Here is a 10,816-nt window from a genome sequence, read left to right as displayed (position 1 = left end):
GCTTCTACTTTGGTTTTATGTGAAATACTTTGTCCTAATTTGTGTTCCACTACTATGATAAAACACTGGCCAAAAGCAACGTGGGGAGGAAAGAGTTTATTTCACTTTACAGTTCTTAGGTCACACTGCATCATGAGGAAGTCGGAACAGCAGCTAAAGGCAGGAACCTGGAGGTAGGAATTGAATCAGAGACTATGGCAGAACATTGGTTACTGGCTCACTCCTCAAGGCTCGTTCAGCTTTCTTTTTTGTACAACCTAGAATCACCTGCCTAAGTGTGGCACCACCACCGACAGTGTATTGGGCCCTCCCATATCAATCACCAAGGAATGACCTAAAGACTTCCCTGTAGGCAAGTTTGATTGAGGTATTTTTTCAATTGAGGTTCTCTCTCCCCAGATAACAGTGGCTTGTGTCAAGTTGGCAAACACTAGCTAGCATAGTTTCATTCCAGTGTCACACTGGAAAAGCACAGGACACAAGTGGTGCGGGAGAATTGTCTGTATTCTGGCAATCATGTTTTAAATAAATGTTGATTGGCCAGGCAGGAAGTATAGGCGGGTCAACCAGACAGGAAGTAGAGGCGGGGCCATGCGAACAGGAGAAAGCTGGGTAGAAGGAAGCCCATTCCTTCCCAGTCCTACCCAGTTTACCCAAGAAGCAAGATGTGATCTGCCCTGCTAATGTGGCTAACATAGATAAGAATAATGTGTTAATATAAGCCACAAGAGCTAATAAGAAGCCTGAGCTAATGGGTCAATCAGTTTATAATCTTATGGAGACCTCTGTGTGATTTTCTTTGGGACTTGCCGGCTATGGGAACTGGTCAGGACAGTAACCCTCAACAAGCAGGACCTCATGTTACACACAAGTTTGTTGAGGTCTAAGTTAGAAAAACAGCCTCTGTAGGGGGATTGGGAAGAGGCACTTCCATTTCCTGATCAAAATACAGCACCTCAGTTATACTTGAAACGAGACAGTTGGCAAAGAAACCCAGAGCAAGTGTGTCAATGAAGAACTCAAATCAGAAGAAGAGAGATGAGTATGGTGGTGTATGCCTGTCACCCCAGCACTTAAAAGGCTGGGGCAGGAGTTAAAGGCCTTTCTCATCACAGATAGTTCAAGGCTAGTATGGTAGTCTAAATGGGAATGGCTCCCATAGGCTCATGTTTATTTTTGTCCTTTTATGTGTATGAATGGTTTTTTTTGTTCTTGTTTTTTCTAGACACGGTTTCTCTGTAATTTTTGGAGCCTGTCATGAAACTAGCTCTTGTAGATCAGGCTGGCCTCAAGCTCAGAGATCCGCCTGCCTCTGCTTTCTGAGTGTTGGGTATATGTGAACGTTTTACTGCCTGTATGTCTGTGTACTATGTGCATGCCTGGTGCTCAGAGGTCAGGAGAGGGTATTAGTTCCTCTAGAACTACAGATATAGACAGTTGTGAGCTGCCATGTAGATAGAGGGAATTGAACCTAGACTCTTTGCAAAAGCAGCCAGTGCTATTAACTGCTGAACTATCTCTCTAGCCCTGACTCACAAGTTTGAATATGTGGCCCCTAGTTAGTGAACTTATTTGAGGGAGAATCAGGAAGTGTGGTCTTGTTGGAGGTGTCACTAGGGGCTTGAGGCTTCAAAGCCTTCCACCATCTCTAGTGTGCTCTGTCTTGGCTTGCAGTTCAAGATATAAGCTCTCAACTATTCCTGATATCATGCCATCATGGACTCTAACCCTTTGGAACCATAAGCCCAATTAAACACGTTTTCTTATAAGTTGCCTTAGTCACAGTAATAGAAAATTGGCTAAATATAGCTAGCCTGGGATACATATAACACTGTCTCAAAAAACTAACAGAAAAGAACAAATAAAAGGGAATAAAAGGACACAAAATAGAAGAACACCAGAAGTCCAGACAAGATTGTTCAATGGACTGAAAGGGTACCTGGAAAATCTTGAAAAAGGCAGATATTTACCAAGGCCAGGTGAGAGCTATATCTGTTGCCCTTTGCTTTAACAGTTTAGAGTCCTTGGGGAGATGGCTACATTTATAAAGTAGTTGCCCTGAAAGTATGAGGATCTGACTTCAGATACCCAGCACCAATATAAAAACCACATCTGTCTATAATCCAAGAACTGGGAAGTGAAGACAGCAGGATCCCTGGGGTTTCCTGGCCTGCCAGCACAGCTGAATTGTGGAGCTCCTGTCTCTGTCTGAAAATACAAAGTGAAGGCCTGGAGAGATGACTAGCACACGCTCTTCCAGAGGACCTGAGTTGGATCCCCAGCATCCATATCAGGTGGCCCACAGCTGTGTTCCTGGGGATATGACACCCTTTACTGGCCACTGTGGGAACATGCGAGGTACATTTATGGCACTCACTCACACACACAGAGACACACACAGACACAAATGACAAACAAGTTTTAGACAGAGGTGAAAAGCAATTGAGAAAACATCAACATTGACTGCTGACCTCAGCATGTTCACACACACTCACGCATGCACACTTGTATGCACAAGTACACAAATTCTCCCCCTCCATAAAAAGAAAGAAAGAAAAAGAAGTGCCAGCCAGGTATGGTGATGCATGCCTTTAATCCCAGCACTCAGGAGATAGAGGCAGGCAGATCTCTGTGAGTTTTGGGCTAGCCTGGTCTACAAAGCAAGTTCTAGGACAGCCAGGGCTACACAGAGAAACCCTGTATCAAAAACAAACAAATAAAACACAAAGAAATGCCTGGGGAGATGAACCAATAGGGTTTGGGTTGGATAGTGAGATAGATGTCAGATGCCATTGTGTTGAGATTTCATTTCACATAAATGGTCTGGATCCAACTTGTGCTAACTCTTGAGTCAATTTCAAAGGCAGCTTTTAAGCATAGTTGATATTTAATGATGAGTTGCAGGGACAAATGGATTACATTAACACAAAATTAACAGACAGCAAAACCTCACTTCATTCTCTTACCACATGTTACTATTATTTTGCCCTTGAGGTTGTTGACAGTCATGGGTTACAAAAAACAGACCACAAATGAGATTCCATTTCCCATTCCCATCAAGGCTCACAGAACTTCATATATCATGTTTTCCTCCTTCCTTGATTGCATTTTTTTGTTTTTGCTCATGAGATATCTTACTATGAACTCCAGGCAGGCCTCAGGCTCATCAACCTTCTTGCCTCATCATCCAAGTTATTATTACCTGGGTGCAACTTGCCACACAAGATCTTTTTTAAAAATTTATTATGTAGGTTGTAGGTACACAGGTCCCCATTTTTCCCGAGGCGCTTTGCAGGGCTGTTCTGCTTCCTGGTTCCACTGCATCAGCTTGAGGGTGTAGCATAAAACTGCCCTCTCCTGTTATGTTAATTTTACCTACGGCCCAAGGGTGTAGCTTAGAGAGAACTCTCCCTCTACTGTCATGGTAATTCCACCTGCAAGCAAGGTTCCCGGGTCAGCTCGTCCCTGAACCTGAGCACGCCCACCTAGCTTCCTCTTTTCTCTGTTCAGCTGCTCTCCGACCTTGGGTGCGGCCCCTTGACTTTTCTCTTTCCTTGATCCTGATGGGGGGCTGGTGTCTTTCTGCCCCACAGTATATATACCCGACTTATGCTTAATAAAGCTGCCATTTGCCGCTGCTCCTCGGCAGATGAGCCAAGTCTCTTTGTGTGTGTGTGTCGTCTCTGTTCAAACCCCTAGGACAATTGTCCGTTCTCGTGGGCTCGGGTCAGGAAAGCGCGCGCCTGTTTCGAGGTTCGGGTGTCCACAGAAAAGTGCGGAAGCTTACAGTAGGTGGGTGTTTTGCCTGCATGCATATCTAGGCAACATTTGCATGCAGTACCGGAAGAGTCCTGAAGAGTTACAGGCAGCTGTGAGCCGCCGTCAGTGCCGGGAATTGAACCTCGGTCCTCTGAAAGAGCAACTAGTGCTCTTAACCACTAAGCAATCCCTCCAACCCAAAGAAATGGTGGATAGTTTTCTTTCCCTTCCTTCCTTCTTCTTCAAATGTATGAGTGCTTTGTGTATATATGCCTTCATATCAGAAGAGGGCATCAGATCCCATTACAGATGGTTGTGAGGAACCATGTAGTTGCTAGGAATTGAACTCAGGACCTCCAGAAGAGCAGCCAGTGCGCTTAACTGCTGAGCCATCTCTTCAGACCCAATACACAAGCTTCTTGGCTTTGCATTCAGAGGCCAAGTAAATGACATTGTTTCACAGCATCTAAGTTTGTTCTTTCTTTCTTTCTTTCTTTCTTTCTTTCTTTCTTTCTTTCTTTCTTTTTTTTAATGTGTGTGTCTGAAACATGAATGCAGGTGCCCACAGAAGTCAGAAGAGGGCACTGTTTCCTGGGAAATTGGGATTACAGGTAGCTATGAGTCACCTGATGTGGAAACTGGGAACTGAATTCAGGTCCTCTGGAACATCAACCAAAAGTTCTTAACCACCTCCCCTCAGGTGCATTCCATTGATAAGGATGCTTAACAATGCAAGATACACTTGCACCAGTCTACTGCATTGCTTTCTTCTCTTCTCTACCCCTCCCTTTCTCTGTGAAGCAAGGTCTCATACAGCTCAGATTGGCCTGGAATTTGCTACGTAGCCAAGGCTCCACATATTGTATCTGCATGTTCGAAGTCCTATACTGTGTACTGCCCATCTCTTACCAATGCCAGCTTTGATGATGCCCTGTCAATAGCGACACCAGCTAAGGTGGGTGTGTTTACATCACAGGAAATAGCAACTACTACAAGTCAGGTGCTTTGGGGCTTATCTCTAGAGTCACTGACTGAATCTTTAATCAGAACAGCAATGCGCAGGAAGAGGGAAAGAAAATACAGATCTTTAGAGGATGATGATGATGACAGCTGAGGAACCAGAGAGAGGAGTGTGTGGGTGCCATACCTTTTCCCTCAACATTTTTGTTTTAGAAACAAAGTCTGATGGTGTAGCAGTGTAGCCCTGGCTGGCTTGGAACTCACTTTGTAGACCAGGGTGTCTAGAAATTCCCTAGTGTGGGAGTTAAAGGCATGCTCCACCATGCCCAACATTCCCCCCTCAATTTTTAAGTTTGTGGTTGTCTCTGCCTTAGGTAGGCCAGATTGGCCTTTCAAAATATAAGAGGAAGACCTTGAACTTGGATCATCTTGCCTCTACCTCTTGGGTACTGGGTACACTACTAAGACCAATGGAATCCAGGGCTTCATGCATGCCAGATGAACATGCTACTGACTGAACACCTCCAAATCCTAACTCCTATTTAAAATTTCTCTTACATTTATTTAGCCCCCCCCCCGCCCCGATTCATGTGTATAAAAGGTAAATGTTTCCCTCAGTGCACCTGACCAGCCCAGGTGGTCAAGCTTCGCTTGCTTGTGCCTTTTGTCCTGAGCCATTTCATATATGTATGTATTTTTTGTAAGTTAGAGACTTAGAGAACTAGTTATTAGTCCAGGCTGGGCTTAAACTTGAAGCTATCCCTCTGCCTCAGCCTCCAAAGTACTGCAATTACAGATGTGAGGCCAACCTTGGCTTTGCATAATTTCAAAACTGCAAGAACAATTCCATGACCACTTATAAAACTGTCTTAGCCTCTTGAGTGCTGCATTGTAAATAAGTGTGTGGAGAACAGCAGGCAGCCTTATGGAGCTGGCTCTCTTCTACCATGTGGGTTCTGGGACTCAGGTTGTCATGCTTGGTGGCAGGTGCTTTTACCCACTCAGACAGCTTGCCAGTCCAGAATTTGTGTTGTGTGAAGCTATTAGTAACAACCTTACAACTACTTGTTCCATCAACAGGGAAACTAATCAGTGGGCTCCCAGACCCTCCCATTCATGCCCTATTTCATTTTAATAATGGTGTGGGAGAATTATCTGTATTCTGTCAATCATGTATTTTAATAAAACGCTGATTGGCCAGGCAGGAAGTATAGGCAGGAAAACCAGACAGGAAGTAGAGGTGATGCAATGAGAACAGGAGAATTCTGGGAAGCAGGAAGTTTCCTCCGCCACTCCTGCCCAGGTCACCGAAGAGGCAACAAGTGAGCAGCCATACTGAGAAAGGTACTGAGCCGTGTGGCTAACATAGATCAGAATAATGGGTTAATATAAGCTATAAGAGTTAATAAGAAGCCTGAACTAATGGGCCAAACAGTTTATAATCTTATGGAGTCTTGTGTGTGATTCTCCTTGGGAGTTGCCGGCTGTGGGGTACCAGGCGGGACAGACACCCCAACAAGCCGGCCCTCATGTTACAGAAGGCACCCAGACGTGGATAACTGAATCCACAGAAAGCCTGAGAAAACTTGGGAAAGAATAGAGTAAAGCATGTTTTCTTGGTGGCAGCAATTTCTCAGGTCTGCTCTGCTTGCTAGAGGCAAGCAAACGCTCTCATCTAAGAGAGGCTTCCTGACTCAGCTTTAGCTGCAAAACCCTGCAGTTCTTTTAAGAGGTCCTGCCACGAAACACTTAAACAGTGTGGATGAAAAGCTGAACGCATGCTTTTCAGTTTTCAGCCGTAGCAGGAAAAAAGCTGTGCCGTTTTAAAATGCCGGCTTTCTGGGCTGTCCTGCCAGGACAAACTCTGACTCTTGCAGGCAGGCAGTCCGACTGTGTGGTCTGTGAGCAGAATGCTGAAGCTTGCTTGCTGGCAGGGACCTTGAAACACTGTAGAGTTGTGAAGGTAAAAATGGCTCTGGCGGTACCTCTGCCATGAGGCTGGAAGGCTAAGGAATGGGCTGGATCTAGCCGTCAAAGCCACAGCTCTCCATATTGCTTAGTAAATTAAAGGCTCATGTGGTCAGAAAAAGAGAGACATACAGTGAAGAGAGATTCAAAGAGGAAGAAAACCTCTAAATGGTTTACAGTGTGTTAAAAATATATGCAGGCTAAAAGTTAAAGTTCTTAAAGTAAAGAAAGAAAGAGAGTAGTTGGGTGTGGTGGTACACACCTTTAATCCTAATGCCTGGGAGGCAGAGGTATGTTGACCTCTGTGACTTCAAGGGGCAGAGGTAGATTGACCTCTGTGACTTCAAGGTATGGTAGCACACGCCTTTAATCCCAATGCCTGGGAGTCAGAGACAGACAGATCTCTGTGAGTTTAAGGTGTGGTAGCACACGCCTTTAATCCCAGCACTGGCGAGGCAGAGACAGTGGATCTCTGTGAGTTCAAGGACAGCTGATTGACCTCTGTGACTTCAAGGTATGGTAGCACACACTTTTAATCCCAATGCCTGGAAGGCAGAGACAGACAGATCTCTGTGAGTTCAAGGTGTGGTAGCATACACCTTTGAGCCCAGCACTGGAGAGGCAGAAACAGAGGGATCTCTGTGAGTTCAAGGACAGCCTGGTCTACAGAGTTATTCCAGGGCAAAGATATACAGAGAACCTGTCTCAAAAAGTAAAAGTAAAAGTAAAAGAAATAGAGGTTAAAATAAAGCTGGATAAAAATGGAAAATATACAGAGAATCTTGATGCTGTATGCTATTATGCTCTCTTTAAATTGTTTGAATGCTGAAGAAGGAGCAACAGTCGCCAAAAGACATTTGCTTATAAATGCTGCAGAATTAATCCAAGATAGGTATTTTGAAAATACCTTGGCTTCAAAACTGAAGTCAAAAGGTATGCTACTTTGGAGAAGAGATTTTACTTTTGTTTCCACAGAAAATGAGACTGTGGATTCATCCTGAGTTAAGAAAAATCCAGTTTGACAAAGGACGACCACTCGAGAAATCCCCGGTAGGAACAGATGGCTCAGATGTCTGAGTTCTTCATCCAGAACAGGTTCAAGACTGCTGTCTGAGATGACTGAGACTCACAGGATACTTCAGTCATGACTTGATTATAACTCTAAATTTTCTTTAGGTCCCCATAAGATTATCAGCACCCCCAACCAGCAGGAAGTAGCCTGAAATACTACACACACACATTCCCAACAAATGGAGTTTAAAAAAAAAAAAAGAGGGAAATGGTGTGGGAGAATTATCTGTATTCTGTCAATCATGTATTTTAATAAAACGCTGATTGGCCAGGCAGGAAGTATAGGCGGGAAAATCAGACAGGAAGTAGAGGTGATACAATGAGAACAGGAGAATTCTGGGAAGCAGGAAGTTTCCTCCCCCACTCCTGCCCAGATCACCGAAGAGGCAACATGTGAGCTGCCACACTGAGAAAGGTACTGAGCCGTGTGGCTAACATAGATAATGATAATGGATTAATACTCTGTGTGATTGATTTTCTCTGGGACTTGCCGGCTGTGGGGTACTGGGTGGGAACAGAAACCCCAACAAGCTGGCCTGTCATGTTACATAATAAACCAGCTGTGTAGGACTCATGTCCTTCTGTAGTGGATATTATCACAGCTGGCTGACCTCTCTGGGCATTGCAATAATCCCATGAGGTACTTAATATTTTTATTCCCATTAAACTTTTAAAACTAGGGCTGGAGATATGAATCATTGGAAATAAGTTCCATTCCCAGTACCCACAAAGCAGTTCACCATTGTAACCTCAGGCCAGGGGAATTTGACACTCTCTTCTGACCCCTATAGGCACCTGCAGGCAAAGTGCACAGAAATAAATCTAAAAACCATTATATTTTGTCTGTGAGTGGAAGTCAGATGACAATTTACAGGGTTGGTTCATTCTTTGCACAACATGCCTCCCGGGGATTGAACTAAGGTCAGGAGGCTTGGCATCAAGTACCTTCACCCACTCAGACACCTTGCTGGAACAAAAATTTAGGCTTACTGGGCAGAAGAGATGGATCAAAGGTTAAGGGCACTTGTTGGTCTTGTAGTAGGCTTGGGTTCAGTTCCCAGCACTCACATGGTGGTCTACAACCATCTTTAATTCCAGTCACAAGAGATCTGACACTTTCTTCTGGACTGCATGGGCACTGGGAATTCATTTGGCACAAAGACGTACATATAGGTAAAACACTTCTACATTCTTGTTCCAATTTTAGTGTAGGTGCTGCTGAACCCAGTACCCAGCCAGACTTCTCACAGAATTCAGCAATGATAAATGGGTGTTGTTTAGAGCCACTAAAGACATGGTAATTGGTTGCAAAGAAATAGAAAACAGGTTGGGGGTGTAGTGAGTTATTGGTACAGGACAGGAAGCTTTGGGTTCATCTCAGCAGGGAACAGGCAAGAAAAATGTGTGGCAGTGCAGGAAGGCCACCTGAGTTCAATCTCAGGGCTCAATTCCTGGGACCCACCTGGTGGAAGGAGAGAACCTAATTCATAAATTATCCTCTGACCTCCACCTCCCCAACTTTTTTTTTTTTTTTAAACAGACTTCACAACATAAATCCTGGAGTCCTAATTTGGAACTGGTTTCAAGGTTATAAAACGAACATGTCAACTGCGACCATTGTTCCCACAACCAGGTTATTTTGCATGTATCCCTGCATGCATGCAGAAGAGGGCACCAGATCTTATTACAGATTGAACTCAGGGCCTCTGGAAGGACAGTCAGTGCTCTTAACCTCTGAGCTATCTCTCCAGCCCCAGCCAGGTATTCTTAAGAATTTAACGTTCCCACCCTTTTCAGTTTCTGTATCTCTGTATCTCTGGATATCTTCAACTGACCATTTGTGGGTCCTTCCTGCTTACAAGGCATGTAGATTTCCTCCATACTTTTCAACATGACCAGAACTGAAGTTGTTGAGAATCTACCATCTGTACCTCGGAGTGGGCCTTTTTATTTTGAAGACAAAGTATTACTAAGTAACCCTGGTTGGCCTGAAACTATATAGACCAGACTGGCCTCTTCCCCCAGCCTTTTAATATTTGTCTATTATTGTAACCCTGGATGTCCTAGAACCATGCCTGGCTTGTGGGAGACTTTTTTTTTTAAACTCAATTATGTATAAGCATGTCTTTTATGGGACAGAGGCCAATTTGTGGGAATGGGTTTTCCTTCCATCATGTGGATCCTAGGCATTGAGCTCAGGTTACCAGTCTTAGCAAGCACCTTTACACGCTGTCATCTCACCAGCTCAGATAAAGTCCTCTTCTTGAGTTTTGGGAGTCTGAGCAGCAGAGGTACTTACTCTCAGGTGCCCTAGCATCTTCTTTGAGCCCATGCATTCTGTTTATCTGACCAAGTCCCCTGTGTGTGACAATCCTGCAGCCTCCCTGAACATAGCCATGCTTTTTATGTGTATCTGAGCTTCCTAAGGCCTTTAAGTCTCTTGGCGGTTGTAGCATTTCCCATAGGGTGAACTTGGGTCTCATCCCCCCCTAGTCCAGCCCTTCTACACTTGCCTGTAGCCAACCATTTGGAGTATGCAGTTCACATTGTTAATCCACAAGGTCTCTCTCCAGGAGGCCTGCCCTGACAAGAAACAACCTCCATGTGTATTTCACCAAACAAGCTTCCCACACCAACTCTCCACTCTTGAGTTTGTTCAACTGGGGAGGGTCTTCAACAGGCTTTTCTGAGTCTTCTTCCCAGTTCTCCAATATACAATTTCTTTTTTGGTTTTTTGAGACAGGGTTTCTCTGTGTAGCCCTGGCTATCCTGGATTTTGCTCTGTAGACAAGGCTGGTCTCAAACTCCCAGAGATCCTCCTGCCTCTGTTCCCCCTCCATACCGAGTGCTGGGATTAACAGCATGCATAACCACCACCTGGCTACAATTTCTTTTCCAGACTTAGAGCCTTAATTCCATAAAGCAGCACTCACCCACAAACTCCGAGGGCTTGGAGGTAATAAGGTCTCTCATATCCCAGCCTGGCCTCAAATCTGGTATGTAGTCAATATTGACCTTGAGCTACTGGTCCTCCTGTCTCTGCTTCTCAAGTATTTGG

The sequence above is a fragment of the Myodes glareolus genome, chromosome 2 (genome assembly GCF_982192425.1).
Source record: "Myodes glareolus chromosome 2, mMyoGla1.1, whole genome shotgun sequence".
NCBI classification, from domain to species: domain Eukaryota; kingdom Metazoa; phylum Chordata; class Mammalia; order Rodentia; family Cricetidae; genus Myodes; species Myodes glareolus.
This window is presented reverse-complemented; position numbering follows the sequence as displayed.